The sequence below is a fragment of the Chiloscyllium plagiosum genome, chromosome 7 (genome assembly GCF_004010195.1).
Source record: "Chiloscyllium plagiosum isolate BGI_BamShark_2017 chromosome 7, ASM401019v2, whole genome shotgun sequence".
Classification (NCBI taxonomy): domain Eukaryota; kingdom Metazoa; phylum Chordata; class Chondrichthyes; order Orectolobiformes; family Hemiscylliidae; genus Chiloscyllium; species Chiloscyllium plagiosum.
Window position 1 is genome coordinate 73,384,024 of NC_057716.1, and position 18,398 is coordinate 73,402,421.

Here is an 18,398-nt window from a genome sequence, read left to right on the forward strand (position 1 = left end):
CTCGAGGTCATTTATAAAAATGACAAACAGCAATGGTCCCAAAACAGATCCTTGCGGAACACCACTAGTGACTGCACTCCAAGATGAACCTTTGCCATCAACTACTACCCTCTGTCTTCTTCCAGCCAGCCAACTCCTAATCCAAACCTCCAACTCACCCTCAATGCCATACCTCCGTATTTTTTGCAGTAGTCTACCATGGGGAACCTTATCAAATGACTTACTAAAATCCATATACACCACATCTACCACTTTCCCCTCGACTGTAATTTTCACAATACTTGAAGTGCATTGAAGTCCACTATAAATGCTGGAGGAAACAACACAGAAGCGCTTCACAGGAGGCTCCCAAGCACTGAGGATGTCACCTAGATAGGGGACGAAACGTCTGCAACACAAATTCCCAGCTCGCCGAACAGAACCACGACAACGAGCACCCGAGCTACAAATCTTCTCACAAACTTTGAACTTGAAGTGCAACTATATCAAGGATTTTTTTAAACAAACAGAAGGACATTTTTATAGTAATCAAATCAACTTCAAACAAATGTCAACATACTGGATGCATTCCTAGTGAATTGTATCTGCATGCTACTTTTTAAGTCACTTAGTAATTCACCATAGTTACCCCATCTGTGTTCTAATCTATTCACAGCCTGAACACAGCAAGCTAGGCAGCATCAGGTGGAGAAGTCAACATTTCAGGTGTAACTCTTCTTCAGCACTGCGGATGGGTGTAAGGGGAGCTGCAGATAACGGAGGAGCTGGGTGAGGATTTTGGTTGAGGAGAGGGGCAGGTTGGAGAGGTAGGGATAGTTCAACACAGGTAGAGGGTATGACCTGGTTGGTCAATGCGAGAAATGAATCCGGTTGGTAGTTGGAAGAAAGTGTCAGTCAGAGGAATGGAAAGGAGAGGGAAGGGCTGAAAAGAGAGGTTATTTGAAGTTGGAGAACTCAATGTTGAATCCTCTGGGCTGTGGAAGACTCAAGCCACTCCATCCAGGAATTCCTTAACAGAGACACCAAGGTAGAGGACAACATGGTAACGATTTCCTTCAATGCGACAGCCCTATTCACATCAATAAACATCACCCTATTCAAAAGGAACACTGGCCTCACTGCTAGATGAGCCAAGGACACAAACACCTGACAGCACGAACTCCATCAGCAAGGACAGCATCCTCAAACTAGTAGATCCGTGCCTCACAACTCACTTCACTTTCAACGACAAGATTTACAAACAAATCAATGGCACACCTATGGGATCACATATCAAGGTTCTTAGCAAAAGCAGTTATGCAGAGGTTAGAACGAACAGCTTTGGGTCCGCTATGTGGATGACACCGTTGTCATCACGAAACATTAATAAGAAAGAAACACACAAACATCCTTACTGGTATAAAGTTCACCAAAGGGGGAGAGAACACCAAACTCCCCTTCCTCAACATCACAGTAGAATGAAAAGCCAATGGACAACTGGAGACCAGCATCTACAAGAAAGCCACACACACTGACCAGATCGTCAACTACAGGAGCAATCATCCTAACACACTGACAAACAGAGCTGCATCAGGACATTACTTAAACGAGCCACAACACACTGCAGCACCCAGGAAGTACAAGAAGTCGAGGAAAAACACCTATACAATATATTCAGGAATAACAGGTACTCAGGAAGCGCAGTCTACCAATTTCTACACAACAGATCGAAACAAGAAAGCAACATGCCCAGAGACTCTAGCCATTCTACCACACATTAAAGACATCTGAGATGACAACCAGACTACTCCTGTCCCTAGGCATCATAGTAGCCCACAAATCTACCACCACACCGATACAGCTGCTGATGAATTTCAAGGACCCTATACCAACAAACAGCAGAACGAATGTGATATACAGAATACCCTGCAAGGACTGCAAGCAATATTACACTGGACAGATAAGCAGGAAACTAGCCACCAGGATACAGGACCCCAACTAGCCACCAAAAGACATAACCAACTATCACTAGTATCCATACATACAGATGAAGAGGGACACCAGTTCGACTGGGACAATTCATCCATGTTGGGACAGGCTAAATAAAGACATGCATGGGAATTTTGAGATGCCTGGCATTCAAACTGGAAAGCCATTAACAGACATCAATTTGGACCCCATTTACCAATCTCTCAGAAAAAGAACTGGAAGTGACCCACTACAACAGACCAAGACACAAACAGCTTCGGGACAGAACACCAGCACTTCAGATGCTCACTGATGTTACCTAGCATGGTGACGAAACGCCGGAGACCAAATCTACCAGCTCAGTGAGCAAACATAAACAGTTATGTATCATTAAGTTGTATGTTCACTTGTAAAAACCTCCCAAAGTAAATAAATTTCCATTAGTCCCCTCAACTTTCTTGTCGAGTTTTAAAAAGAAATGAAATCACCAGGGCTACAGAAATATTGATGTTAACCATTAACCAATCCCATGTGCTCCAATTTTATTTAATAAGCTCCTACATGGGGCCTTTAACAAAAGCATTCCCAAAACCCAAAAGCACTGAATCCACCAGTTCTTTTGTCTGTGCTACAAGTAACATCTCCAAAAAATTCTAACTCATTTATTCATCACTACTGGCCTTCCAGAAGTCCACGCTGACTCCACCCAATTTTGCCATTTTTTCCCTAATGCCTAGTTATCACAAGCATTAACTGTTGATTCTAGCATTTGCCCCACTACTGTTAGCAATGTAAAGATCTGTAGTTCTCCCCCCTCCCTCAAATAGGATTACATTTAGTACTTTTCAGTCAGTAGGAATCTTTCTAGATTTTACAGAATAATGAAGGATATCACCTGTGCATCCACTCTCTTGATACTTCCTTCAACATTCTAGGATGAAACTCATCTGGTCTGCGAATATCAAACATCAATCCAGTTATTTTTTCAATTCTCTATTAACACTAGATATTGCTTGGATGCCCAGTGTTTCCAGCTTTCTGCAATTCTTAAAAGAAAGATGATACAAGAAACTTTAGTTTTGATGTTATCTTCTGTTCTCCAGTATTAAGTTTCCAGTCCCCACCAGTATTGGGTCCATATCTGTCCTTGCTAATATTTTCCCTTCAAAATTTGAGAAGCTTTTGTCTGCCTTTATGCTTCCCCATTAGCTTGCCCTCATACACTGTTTTCCCTTTCTTCATTGGTTTTTTTGGTGGTTCTTTGCTAGGTCATAAATTGCTCCCAAAAATCAGGTTTACCACTGTTCCTGATGCCCTTACGAATTACTTCCTTTGATCGAATGCAATCTTTAAACTTCTTTCAATATACATGATTGGTTCACTTATCTGCTTGACCAAATCACTATTTCTTTAAAATACTGGCCACTGCCAAATAGTTTTGTGCACTTTTCCAATCCGCTAGAGCCACTTTATCTGCAGTTTCCTTTGCTCAAATTTAAGACCCTAGTTTCCAAAGAAACTATATCATATTCAAAACTTAACATAGAATTCTGTCATGTTATGGCAAATATTTCCCCAAAGTTCCCCACCCTTTCTCTGCCAATGTAGTTTATCAACAGCATGAACTTATAAAGGTAGAGCAAACAACTGTATATACCAGAATTCTGAAAATAAAAACTGAAAGTGCTGGTGAAACCTAGCAAGTCTTCAGCTCTCTTCCAAAAAAGAATCATACTAGGCTCAAAACTTTCACTCAGTTTCTCTTTCCACAGATGCTGCCAGTTTCATCATCTTTTGTTTGCATTTATGAAGTTGTTTAATGTACTAAATGTCACATGGTACATCAGTGAAGTGTATTATACAGAGGGAAAGTTCTTTCAGCCATGCAAGATGTTAGAGATAGAGAATTGACCACAGAACAGAAAGAATATTGTAATTTGCTGCACTGGTGGACCAGAGAGCAAACACAGATCAGCCAGCATGGTAATGATAGATAAATAAAGCTTGGTGTAAACTAGCTCACCAGCAAAACTTGTACAAGTTCAGGTCTATGTCAGGTGAAAGATGAGCTGAGATAGAACTCAAAAGAATCTTTACACTGTTGTAACATTGACATTTGTATTTTTCACACCAGCTACAGTAATGACCTCTGAGCAAGACAATCAACTCAGCCAGCTTCAGCAAATGGTTTATTAACTGGTTGAGGCAGGAAAAATATTTCACATTTGGTCCATACAGTTGGCAGGCAGCATGCTTTTGTTCCTTCAACCTGAGCCATATTCGAATTTTGCACATAAACATTTCACAAATTAATTATATTCAAAGACACAAACAAACATAGAAATCATGGGATTCAGATAACCATTTAAATCCGATTCCAGGCTTATCACAAAATTCAAACCAAATATTCTTCCCCTTTAATCAAGCTATCTTGCATGCCTCCAACTATTGTGCTGCAGATACCTAATACTTAAGGGAAAGGGTATTTCGCTTAACACAAAAAAAAACGAACACTTCTTTGGACCGAGTAACCTTGGAGAGCTCTTTTTTCCCTTCATGATCCAGCTACAGGGCAAATACTCACGGTAATTCAATGCTTGAGCAGTGAGGGCTCCTTTTGTTATTGTTAAAAATCAATGAGTAAGAGGTCACTGGGTTCAATGTTGCTAAGAGAGATGGCCAGCAGCTTTGAACAAACCCCATACCTCCCCGCATCGCAGGAAGGCTGCCTCACCCACCCTGACAGACACTAATTGTTCACAATTCGACTAGCAATACAGACTGGGGAAGACATACCACGGAGCAATGAAATAAAACACAGCAATTCACAATTTAAACAAAAAGAGCCCGCAAAGGAACAGCGGTGGGAGGGTGTGCAGCCATGGTTTACCACCCTCACCTGGAAGGCGATCTCTAATATCATCCATGCACCAACACCCAAAGTCTCTTATTTTATACAGACCCACAGATAACTGGAGTTTAACGCTCACTCGCTGCCTTCTTTTCTGAGGGTACCGCAGCACTTTTTTTTTGTTAAATTCAGGTTTTAACTGATCTCTCACTACAGCGCGCAGCCCCAAAACGCAGCCTCGCTCGAGCTCCTTTTTAAATCGCTCGGACACAATCGGCCAAGGAGCGGCGCCGGCGCCGCCGAGCATGCGCCAACACTCCCCCACCCCCACCCCACCTCCCAACACCGCACTCCACGGGCGGGCGGATGGCGGCGGTGCTTCCCTCCCTCCTGCTCGATCAATGTCATCTCTCACTTGCATCCCGCTGCTTCCACCAACTCTCCCGGCATCTTCCACCTCCCCACCATTTCAGGGCATTGGTCATATCACCATCACGCTTCCTCGTAACCCCACGGGCTATGGTGGAAAATTCCAGAAGGTGCACGGCCGAGTGTCAGTTTTACAGCTCAAGCATCAAAGCTCGGGCTTGCTCGGGGGTCCTAACTGTCCGTGCTCCCTTAGCTCTCTCGCTATCTGCCTGCATCGATTTGAGCTGAACAACAACAATACGACAGGGAAGGGCGCCTGAGCTGGTCACGCACGCGCCTGCTGAAACACTGCCACCCGCTGGTACGGTCGAGCTCCTACAGGGTGTCACTCCTCCCTTCCCACTCCCCGCGGCCGGCGCCAGCACTGAATAGAGTAGGATGGATTGTGCTGTGAAAGGGTCAGCTTCTTGTCGTTAGAACAACTGCACATACACAAAACAAATAAACGCGCTTTCAGGAGCTTTATTTTAAGATATCCAATTGAACCGTTGTTTTAAATTTGTCTTTATTTTGCTAGTTTTTGTTTAATGAAACCATTTGGTTCGTTATTCTCTCCCTTCCCAGCAAAACGTTCACCTTTTCGCTGGGCGGTGTGACTCACTTTCGTAAAGTAGTCTAGAACAAGAAGGTCATTGAGCACGCTTCCAAAATAAGAGACATGATGTTTCCCAATGGATTTCTCCCCTTCCCCCACAAAAAATCTACCGTTTCTGCATATGTTAAAGATTTCAGGCAAATAAAAATTTCAAAGCTTTCCACTGTTAATACAACTTTTCGAACGGGTGCATATTTTAACTCATTAGAATTTTATAAAAGTGATAAATTTTGTGAACACTTTATGTATTTATATAGCAGCTTTCCCATAATAAAAACATCCCCAGGCACTGCACAGTTGTTGTGGAATAAAATGACGTCAATTTGCATTGGAAACGTTAGGACACATATTCAAACATTTGGCCAAAAAGCTCGGTTTTAGAATTGCCTGAATTGAAGTATTCCTGAAGAAGGGCTCATGCCCGAAACATCGATTCTCCTGCTCTTTGGATGCTGCCTGACCTGCTGTGCTTTTCCAGCAACACATTTTCAGCTTAATGGAAGTAATCCAGGTAAATGGTACAGGTAGTTATTGAGATAAATCTAGGTGTGGACAGCATATGCGTAACTAATGCTTTTGTAAGAAATGTGTGGATGAGGAAACAAAAGGGGCTGAAAAATAGATCCTTGAGGATACCGTAGGTGACTGCAGAATCTAAAAACTATAGAATGGGAAGAGAAACTTTGATGCCAATTTTCGGGTTAATGAGTGCAGCTCACCCAGTGTCAAGTGGCATAGGCTATAATTTATGGCTTTGATAAGACCTTTAGTACTATGGTGGAGGCTGAAACCTAATTGGGGGCATTCAGACATGGATTTGCACAAAAGGTAGGCATAAGTTGGAATGTTAAAGGACTTTGGAGAGCATAGGGTGAAATTGCAGTGGAAGGAGTGGTAGTGTTAGTTTTTTTTTGAGGAGAGGTGTGATGCTAGTAGTTTTGAAGGCAAGAGGGAGAAAATTTAACAACAGAAAACTGTTAACAATGTCAGCTAACACAGAAACTGGGAAGGGAAGCTGTGTGCTCAACAGTTTAGTGGGAATAGGATCAAGAGATCAACGTTGCTGGTGGTGGTGGTTGGGAGTGGGGTATTGGATGGGGGAGGTGACAGCGTTTCCATGAAAAATTAACTTGCAGATATAAAAGTTAAAAAGCAAAATATCCAGAAAAGGAAATCGTTGTTAGCAGGGAAATTATTTCAATTAATCAAATTAAGAATATTGGAAAAGTCATAAAGTACAGAAAGAGGCCTTTTGGCCAGTTCGAGTCTGCACCAGTCAAACAATCACAGGCTGGCTATTCTAATCCCATTTTCCAGCACTTGGCCCATCGTCTTGTATGTGCCCGAGTACACGTTTAAATACTTCAGAAATAGTTTAAGGTTTCTGCCTCTAGGTGACGGGTTCCAGATTCTCACCATCCTCGAAATGAAGAAATGTTTCCTCTAAACCTCCTGTCTCTTATCTTAAATCTATGCCACCTGGTCATTTATCTCTTCAACAAGGGGATACATTCTTTCGGGTTCACCCTGTTTATGTCCCTTATAATTTTATACATCTCGATCATTTCCCCCCTCAGTCTCCTCTGCTCCAAAGAAAACAACCCCAGTCTAATCACTCTCTCTTTATAACTAAAAATCTCCAACCTATGCAACATTCTGGTAAACCTCCACTGCACCCTCTGCAGTGCAATGACATCCCTCCTGTAATTGGATTCCAGAAATGCACACAATACTCTAGCTGTGGCTGAACCAACATTTTTACATGCTTCGGACAGAACTTACATGCTCTTAAACCTAATGCCTCAGCTAATAAAGACAAGTATCCCATAGGTCATCTTAAACATTTTATCTGAGAGATAGAGCCAGTTATGGACCAATGGCAGAACTTATTTGTACCAGAGGATCATATTAGGCTTTCAAAGTGGGGGCTTGATAACAATTATTTTTCTGGGTTGATAGATAAAACCAGAGAGAAGGAGTAGTTAGTTGTTAACTATATGCTTTTGCTCTAAGGTTTGACATCAGGAGGTCAAGAAAGCACTGTGGACAAATGGCAGGTATCTTATTTTCATTGGCAAGTTAGTAATCACAATCAGGTTTAAAAAAAAGTCTGATGCTCTACCAACGGAGTTGCAGTTGTCAGGACATTGGTTAGGCCACTTTTGGAATATTGTAAGCAATTCTGGATCCTACCTATCAGAAGGGTGTTGTGAAATTTGAAAGGGTTCAGAAAAGATTTACAAGGATGTTGCCAGGGTTGGAGGATTTGAGCTATAGGGAGAGGTTGAATAGGCTAGGGCTGTTTTCCCTGGAGCATTGGAGGCTGAAGGGTGACCTTATAGAGGTTTATAAAATCATGAGGGGCATGGATAGGGTAAGTAGACAAGGTCTTTTCCCTGGGGTGGGGGAGTCCAGAACTAGAGGACATAAGTTTAGGATGAGGGGGGAAAGATATAAAAGAAACCTAAGGGGCAATAGTTTCAAACAGAGGGTGGTGCAAGTGTGGAATGGATTGCCAGAAGAAGTGGTGGAGACTGATACAATTGCAACATTTAAAAGGCATTTGGATGGGTATATGAATAGAAAGGGTTTGGAGGGATATGGGCCGGGTACTGGCAGCAGGGACTAGATTGGGTTGGGATATCTGGTCGGCATAGACAGGTTGGACCGAAGGGTCTGTTTCTGTGCTGTACATCTCTATGACTCTATGAAGTAAAGTCAAATGTATATGCCATATATGCAAATCTGGTATAGTTGCTGAAAATTACTGATTTTGTTCTTTTCCCTCGTAGAATGTGGGTGCCATTACAAAGGCTTTTTAGTTATTGCCCGTCGGATGCTGCCTGACCTGCTGTGCTTTTCCAGCACCACTCTAGTCTGGACTCTGGTTTCCAGCATCTGCAGCTCTTTTTTTACCTATATAAGCAAGTTAGTTGAGCAAGCAGTAATTCAAGTTTGGGTTGCATTTGAATTAGTGCCAACGGGTGTACAGATGCAGCTGGGTGGCAAGAAAAAAAAAGTGATTATTTAGTGGACTAGTCGGCAGTTTTTGATAACAAAAGCCTTTTACCTGCAAACAACCATGTAAAAACTGTGGGCTGGGAGCAAGATGAAGAGAAGTGTTCTGATTTCCACCAGCAACAGGAGCTATCTTTCTGTTGTCTGCAGTCAAAACCCATTTTAACCCTGAGGAAAAGCCAGTTAATCTTTTGTTCAGCAGTTGTTGTAAGCTGTGACTTTTAACTAATAAGTCAGCGACCTTTTGTAAATGAACCAAGATACCTTGTATTTCTTAAAAACAGTGGTAGCATCCAGAGATTAGTGACTGAAGAGCAAACTTCTGACCAGCATAAGAATCTTAAGGATAATCTCAGCAACCATGACTAGGAATGATTCCAACATTCTTGTAAATCTTTTCTAAACCTTTTCAAGTTTCACAAAATCCTTCCGATAGGAAGGAGACCAGAATTGCATGCAATATTCCAAAAGTGGCTTAACCAGCATCCTGTACAGCCATAACACGACCTCCCAACTCCGATACTCAATGTTCTGACCAATAAAAGAAATCATATCAAACGCCTTCTTCACTATCCTATTTACCTGCGACTCTACTTTCACAGAGCTATGAACCTGCAGTCTTCGTTTAGCAACATTACCTAGGACCTTACCATTGAGTGTATAAATCATGCTAAGATTTGCTTTCCCAAAATGCAGCACCTCACATTTAAACTAAACTCCATCTGCCACTCCTCAGCCCATTGGCCCATCTGATCAAGATCTCATTGTAATCTGGGGTAACCTTCGCTGTCCACTATACCTCCAATTTTGATGTCATCTGCAAACTTTCTAACTTATGCCTCCTATGTTCATATCCAAATCATTTATGTAAATAACGAAAAATAGTGGACCCAGTACCAATCTTGTGGCACTCCACTGGTCACACACCTCCACTCTGAAAAATAACCCTCTGCCACTACCCTCTGTCTTCTACCTTTGAGCCAGTTCTGTATCCAAATGGCTAGTTCTCCCTGTATTCCATGAGATCTAACCTTGCTAACCACTGTCCCATGGGGAACCTTGTCAAATGCCTTACTGAAGTCTGTATAGATCACGTCCACCACTCTGCCCTCATCAGTCCTCTTTGTTACTTTTCAAAAAAACTAAATCAAGTTCATGAGATATGATTTCCTACAGACAAAGCCATGCTGACTATCCCTAATCAGTCAATCCATGTGACATTTTATAAATTCCTACTTTGGAAATAGAACCAATCTGACTCAAGATTCAAATGCATACAGGGTCTACCTCACACCTTTAATGCCTTGGTTGACATGAGATGTCACTTTTTTTTATAAAACTTTAATTTATCTCGGGAATGTGACTTGAAAGAAGTTCTGTGGTTTACATATAAATGAATTAAAACCTGAAACCCTTTGCAAAAGATTAAAGATTTAGTGGCAATCTAAGTTTGTTCAATATATCACATCAGTTGTATGACACTATGATCTTTTACTACAAATTCTGTGTCCTATGATCCCGCTCCACAAGTTACCTGATGAAGGAGTGCCACTCCGAAAGCTTATACTTGCAAATAAACTTGGAAGACAATAACCTAGCATTGTGTGTTTTTTAACTTTGAAATAAATAGTAATTCTTGTTAAGTACGGAATCCTGGTCAAGGTTTTCTATCACCCTTGGGTAAAAATCAGTGAATTTGAGTAATTTTGTGTACTTATTTTAATGTCTTTAACTGTTGTGATGACTCTAAGAATAGTGTGGGAGCTTGATTTCCAGCATGCTACCCCAATGAGTCGTTTCAGATGATCTAAGCTATTATCTTTGGCATCCTCAATATTAATCACTGTACTCATGTTGGCCATGCTTTCATCGGCCCGAAACCTCGACTCTGGGATTTCCATTGTAAACCTTTCCTCATCTCTACCTCTCTTTCCTCGTTTAAGAGAATTTTAAAACTTTTCTCTTTAATACAACTTTGGCTGACCTGCCTGAAGATCGTGTTAACTGGTTTTGTGGCAATCCTGTGAATGGCTTCAGACCATGTATTATATGAATACTTGCTGTTGCTATTCCTAATTGCCTTTCAGGATGTTTTGCGTTGCCACTGCCTTAAAATATCTGCAGGTCAAAGATACATTAATAATGCTGTTAAGAATTGTCACCCAATGACAATGAAGGACCATTCCCAAGTCAGGATGCTGGGTGACATGGAAAGAAGCTCGCAGACATGATGTTCCATGCATCTGTTTGTCTAGATGGTAGAGGTCACAGATTTTGAAGGTATTGTTGAAGGATCCTTAAAGCACACCTTATTTGAAAAATGTGGTGCTGGAAAAACACAGCAGGCCAGGCAGCATCCGAGGAGCAGGAGAATCGACATTTCAGGCATAAACCCTTCTTCAGGAGCGCATCTTATGACTGGCACACACTGCTGGTACATTAGACCAGTATTGGTGGATGCAGTTGTTTGCGTTTATATAGTATTTAGCTTCTTGAAACTTGTTGAATATAAGCTCAACCAGGACAAGTCTTGATTATTCCATGACACTCCTGATTTGTGCCTTGTAATTGCTGGACAGGCTTTGGAGAGTCAGGGTGAGCTCTTAGCCTCAGAAGTACAAAGCAAGAAACAAATTTGGATCAGAGGATGGAGAATACATATATGTGGAGGTAAGAAATAACAAGGGGAATGGAACACTGGTAGGAATAGTCTATAAACCTCTAATTGTAGTTATTCAGTAGAATTGAGAACAGATCAGGACATAATGAGAGTATGAAAAAAAGGCAGTACATTAATCATGGGTGACTAATCTTCAAGTAGAAAGGGATTGTCAGATTGGTAGAGTTAGCCGTAAGAAATAATTCATAGAAAGTGTTCAGTGTAATTTCCTGGAACTGTGTATCATGGATCCAACCAGTGATCAGGCTGTTTTTGACCTGGTGATGTGTAAGCTGCAGGTTTAATTAAGATGTCAGAGTAAGAGGTTCCCCCAGAAACAGTGAACACAACATGGTAGAATTTAACATTAAGTTTGAAAGGGCGGAACCTACATCAGAAAAATAATTGCGTTAAATTTAAATAATGATAATTGCAAAGGAATGAGGCAGAGCTAGCTGGAGTGGTTTGGGAAAGGAGTTTAGGAACAAAGACAGTTGAGGAAAAATCGTAGTCATTTAAGATTACAGTTGATGGCACACAGCAAAGACATATCCCCGGAGGAAGGAAGGATTCTGGGATGGGGATAAGCTAACCATGGTTAAACAGGGGCAGTTAAAGTTGACATTCAAAGAAGTAGTTGCAGATGTAGTGGATGCACTGGGAATAGTGACTTTGGGAGAAAAAGCAACCTCTGCTTGCAAGTGTGTAGTTAGTAAAGGCAGAATCAGCAGTGAGGGAGTCACCCGGGTGCTTTGGCCATCCTATTGCCAAGAACAAAGCGGAGAAAGGGCTGCCTTTTTCTGAGTCTGGGAGAGGGTCAGCTTCTGGTGGGTCTGGGTAAAGAGAAGGATGGTATCTGGAGTGGGGACAGCAGGCTGCAAGTGGAGACAAGTAAGAGTGACAGCCCTTGTCATCGAGGCTGCATTTGACTGAGTGTGACATCAAGGAGTACGAACAAACTGGAGTGAATGGAAATCAGGGGCAAACTCTTTGCTGGTTGGAGTCTTATCTGGCACATAGGAAAATGCTTGTGGTTGTTGTAGGTAATCATGTGACATCAAGGAGTACGAACAAACTGGAGTGAATGGAAATCAGGGGCAAACTCTTTGCTGGTTGGAGTCTTATCTGGCACATAGGAAAATGCTTGTGGTTGTTGTAGGTCAATCATCTTGGGTCCAAGTCATCTCCGCCAGAGTTCCTGAAGATAGTGTCACAGTCCCAACTATTATCCGTTGCTTCATCAATGACCAACCCCCACCCCCACATCCTAAGGTCAGAAGTGGGGATGATTGTTGATGATGTTGAACACCATTCATGACTCCTCAGATACTGAGACAATCCATTATAAAATGTAACAAGACCTGGACAATATGCAGGTTTGAGCTGACATATGGAAAATATAATTTGTTGTACACAAATGCCAAGCTATGGACATCTCCAATGTAAGACAATCTTATCCCTTGGTATTCAATGGCATTGCCATCACTGAATTACCTACCAATAACATCCCAGGGTGTTTCATTGATCAGAAGCTCAAGTAGACTCACCATATAAATACAGTGGCTCAAAAGCAGGTCACAGGATGGGAAAGCTGCAGCAAGTTACTCAGCTCCTGACTCCCCAAACCTTTCCATCATCTATAAAGCATAGTGTGATGCAATACTTGCAACTTGCCTCAATCGGTGCAGCTCCAAAAACACTCACGAATCTTAACACTATTTGGAACAAAGCAGCACTTGAATGGCACCGCATCCACAAATATTCAGTTCCTCCACTACCAATGCAGCAATGTGTACAATCTACAAGATGCACAGCAGAAATTTGCCCAAGATGCTCAGACAGCACCTTCTAAACCCATGACCCCATTCCCATCTAGAAAGACAAGGGCAGCAGATACATGGTAAATCACCACATGCACGTTCCCCTCCAAACACCCACCATCCTGACTTAGAAATAGATCATCATTCCTTCACTGTCTCTGGCTCAAAACCCTGGAATTTCCTGCCTAATGGCATTTGGGCCAACGTACACTATATAGACTATAGTGATTCAACAAGACAGCTCATCACCATCACCTCAAGGGCAATTAGGGATGAGCAAGAAGCCAGTGTCACTAATATCACACAAGAGGATAAAAATAAGTTAAAATCCCATCCGATTACTGCCTAGCTGTTTTTGCACTTTTCACAGATATGCTCATATATTTGTTGTGCCATAAGACCATAAGGCCATAAGACATAAGCGTGGAAGTAAGGCCACTCGGCCCATCAATTCAATCATTTCAACTCCACTTACCTGCACTCACCCCAGAGCCCTTAATTCTTTCAAGAATTTATCAATCTCTGCCTTGAAGACATTTAACCTCCTGGCCTCCACTGTGCTCTGTGGCAATTAATTCCACAGGTCCACCACTCTCTGTCTCCTCAGAAATGTCTCCTCATCTCCTTTCTAATTGACCCCCTTTAATTCTAAGGCTGTGCCCACAGGTCCTAGTCTCCCTACTAAACAGAAACAATTTCCCAGCATCCACCCTTTCTAAGCCATGCATATCTTGTAAGTTTCTATTTGATCTCCACTCAACCTTCTAAACTCTAATGAATACAATCGCAGGATCCTTAGCCATTCATCGTATGTTAGGCCTACCATTTCAGGGATCATCTGTGTGAATCTCTGCTGGACATGCTCTAGTGCCAGTATGTCCTTTCTGAGGTGTGGGGCCTAGAATTGGACACAGTATTCTAAATGGGGCATAACCAGAGCTTATAAAGTCTCATAATCACATTGCCACTTTTAAATTCCAACCCTCTTGAGATAAATGACAACATTACATTTGCTTTCTTAACCACAGACTGTCAAGTAACCTTCAGAGAATCCTGGACAACCCCCACTCCCAGATCCCTTTGTACTTTGGGTTTATGAATTTTCTCACCATTTAGAAAATAGTCCATGCCTGTATTCTTTTTTCCAAAGTGCAAGGCCTCGCATTTGCTCATGTTGAATTTCATCAGCCATTTCCTGGACCATTCTCCTGACCTGTCTAAGTCTTTCTGCAGCCTCCTCACCTCCTCAGAACTACCTGCCTGTCCACCTAAGTTTGTATAATTGGCGAACTTCACCATAATGCCCCCAATCCCTTCATCCAGATCATTAATATATATAGTGAACAGCTGAGGCGCCAACACTGAACCCTGCTGGACACCACGTGTCACCAGCTGTCATTTTGAAAAAGAACCTGTTTTCCCAACTCTCTGCCTTCTGTCAGACAGCCAATCCTCAATCCATGCCAGTAGCTCACCTCGAACACCATGGGCCCTCAACTTACTCTGCAGCCTCCCATGAGGCACCTTATCAAAAGTCTTTTGGAAGTCTAGATAAATAACATCCACTGGGTTTCCCTGGTCTAACCAATTGTTACCTCATCAAAGAATTCAAACAGGTTTGTCAGGCACGACCTCCCCTTACTAAATCCATTCTGACTTGTTCTAATCCGATCCGGCACTTCCAAGAATTCAGAGATCTCATCCTTAACGATGGATTCTAGAATTTTATCAACAACCGAGGTTAGGCTAATCAGCCTATAATTTTCCATCTTTTGTCTTGATCCTTTCTTGAACAAGAGGGTTACAACAGCGATTTTACAATTATCTGGGACTTTCCCTGACTCCAGTGACTTTTGAAAGATCACAACCACCGCCTCCGCTATTTCCTATCCACCTCCCTCTAGGACTTGAGGATGGAGCCTATGGAGGCCAGGAGATTTATCAATTTTTAGACCTTTTAACTTTTCTAGCACTTTCTCTTTTGTAATGGCTACCATACTCAATTCTGCCCCCTGACTCTCTTTAATTGTTGGGATCTTACTCATGTCTTCCACTGTGAAGACTGACACAAAGTAATTATGAAGTTCTTCCACTATTTCCTTATCTCCCATCACTAGCCTTCCAGCATCAATTTGGAGCAGCCTAATTTCTACTTTTGCCTTTCATTTGTTTCTGACGTATTGAAAGAAACTTTTCATATCATTTCTAATATTACTGGCTAGCTTAACTTTATATTTGATCCTCTTCTTCCTTATTTCTCTCTTTGTTATCCTTTGTTTGTTGTTGTAACTTTCCCAATCTTCTGATTTCCCAGTGCTCTTGGCCCTTTATAGGCTCTCTCTTTTTCTTTGATACATTTCCCGACTTCCTTTGTCAGCCATGGCTGTCTAATTCCCCCCCCACCCCCGCCCCCAGATAATCTTTCTTTTCCATGGGATGAACCTCTGTACTGTGTCCTCAACTACACCCAGAAACTCCTACCATTGTTGCTCTACTGTCTTACCAACTAGGCTCTGCTTCCAGTTGATTTTTGTCAGTTCCTCTCTCATGCCCCTGTAATTACCTTTAGTTAACTGTAACACCATTTTGCCTTCTCTCTTTCAAACTGCAGACTGAACTCAGCCATATTATGATCGCTGCCTCCTAAATGTTCCTTTACTTTAAGATCTTTTATAAAGTCTGGCTCATTACATAGCACTAAGTCCAAAATAGCCTGCTCCCTTGTGGGCTCCATCACAAGCTGTTCCAAAAAGCAATCATGCAAGCATTCTATGAACTTCCTTTCTTTGAGTCCACCGGCAACATTATTCACCCAAACTATTAGTATATTGAAGCCCCTCCATGATCACTGTGACCTTGCCTTTCTGAAATGCCCTATCTATTTCCTGGTACATCTTGCGCCTCTGGTCCTGACCACTGCTGGGAGGTCTGTACATAACTTCTATTGTGGGTTTCTCAACTCCGCCCACACAGACGCCACATCATCTGATCCTATGTTATTCAGTGCCATGGATTTAATTTCATTCTTAACTAACAAGGCAACCCCGTCCCCTCTGCCAACCTCCCTGCCTTTTTGATAAGTTGTAAATCTTTGGATGTTTAACTGCCAGTCCAGAACCCTCTGCAACCACATCTCTGTGATGCCTACCATAATCATTCACATTGATTTGTGCTGTTAACTCATCTACTTTGTTATGATTGCTACAAGCATTCAAGTAAAGCCCTTAATGCTAATTTTCTTAACCTCATGATTTCCAACATCTCTAGTAATATATCCTAAGTTATTCTTCCTTTTTGCTTCATTCCTCATCTGCCTTGAACTTAAACCCTGCACACATGCTAACCTGCTGCTTATCTTTCTACTTGACTCCACACTCCCTGTTACTTTCCGTTTCCCTTCCCCCTGACTCACAAGTTTAAAGTCCTAGTGACCACCCTATTTATTCTTCTCACCAGAACACTGGTTCCAGATTGGTTCAGGTGGAGGCCATCCTATCGGTACAGATTCCCATCCCCCCCAACCCCGTTCCAAAACTGATGCCAATGTCCCATGAAATGGAATCCCTCTTTCCCACACCAATCCCTTAGCCACGTGTTTACTTCCCTAATGTTCTTATCCCTATGCCAATTAGCACTTGGCTCAGGCAGTAATCCAGAGATTATGACCCTTGAAAATCTGTTTTTCAAATTCCTTCATAGTGCTTGATACTCCCCAAACAGGTCCTCCTTCATAGCCTTGCCTATGTTATTAGTGCCAGCGCGGACCACAACAACTGGATCTTCTCCCTCCCACTCCAATATCCTTATAAACCGGTCGGAGATGTCCTACACCCTGGCACCGGGTGGGCAACACACCATGAAGGACTCGCAATCCGGCTCGCAAAGGATACAATCTGTTTCCCAAATTATAGAATCTCTTATAACAACTACTTGTCTTTTTGCTCCCCATCTTGAGTGGCCTTCTGCACAAAAGTGTCGTGGTCAGCTGGCTCATCCTATCCACAGCCCTTTCCTCACCCATACAGGGTGCAAACATCACGTACCTATTGGACAAGGCCAAGAGCTGAGGCTCCTCCACTCCTGAACTCAGAATCCTGCTGCCTGCCTCAATTACAGTCACACCCTGTTGTTTCTGACGACTAACTGAATTTGAATTACTTAATTTACTGGGTGTGACTGCCTCCTGAAACAAAGTGTCCAGGTAACTCTCCCCCTCCCAGATATGCCACAGTGTTTGAAGCTCAGATTCCAGATCATCAATTCTGATCCGGAGTTCTTCCAGCAAACATCACTTGCTGCAGATGTGGTCACCGCCGTTCACAATGGGATCAGCCAGCTCCCACATCATACAGCCACAGCACATCACCTGTCCAACCATCTCTACTAATTTAATTAATTTAAACAAATTTATGAGATTAATTTGTCATCTTGTTCTGACTGTTTTGGACTCTATAGTACTCTTGCAGTATTATGACAATCCCTCTTTTGTTCCTTAGTTCATTAATTCAACTTTGTTGGCCATAATATATAATTCATAGAATGTGTTAAGGAAAATTTCCTGGAACTGTGTATCATGGATCCAACCAGGGATCAGGCTGTTTTTGATCTCGTGATGTGTACTGCTGCAGGTTTAATAAAGATGTCAGAGTAAAAAGTCCCCTTCGGAAACAGTGAACACAACATGGTAGAATTTAACATTAAGTTTGAAAGGGTGGAACCTACATCAGAGAAACAATTGTGTTAAACTTAAATAAAGATAATTCCAAAAGAATGCGGCAGAGCCAGCTCGATTGGTTTGGGAAGGGAGTTTAGCAACAAAGACAGTTGAGGAAAAATCATAGTCATTTAAGATTATAGTTGATGGCTCACAGCAAAGACATATCCCCGGAGGAAGGAAGGATTCTGGGATGGGGATAAGCTAACCATGGTTAAACAGGGGCAGTTAAAGTTGCCATTCAAAGAAGTAGTTGCAGATGTAGTGGATGCACTGGGAATAGTGACTTTGGGAGAAAAAGCAACCTCTGCTTGCAAGTGTGTAGTTAGTAAAGGCAGAATCAGCAGTGAGGGAGTCACCCGGGT

General features: G+C 42.2%; 1 protein-coding gene across 7 annotated transcripts in view; it reads right to left on the reverse strand.

Annotated features, from left to right (window-relative positions):
• mgat5 (alpha-1,6-mannosylglycoprotein 6-beta-N-acetylglucosaminyltransferase) overlaps positions 1-18,398 on the reverse strand; it is a 160,092-nt gene that overhangs the window by 137,908 nt on the left and 3,786 nt on the right. For 2 of the 7 annotated variants that reach the window (XM_043694047.1, XM_043694042.1), the window contains exon 1: positions 4,847-5,088. The exons of 1 other annotated variant lie outside the window; for it this stretch is intronic. The gene's annotated coding sequence lies outside the window, so the exon portion shown is untranslated. Of the gene's footprint in view, positions 1-2,842; positions 2,919-4,846; positions 5,089-5,213; positions 5,554-18,398 lie in introns of those variants that run through there. 4 more of the 7 variants (XM_043694044.1, XM_043694046.1, XM_043694043.1 and 1 more) reach the window with 4 other exon arrangements.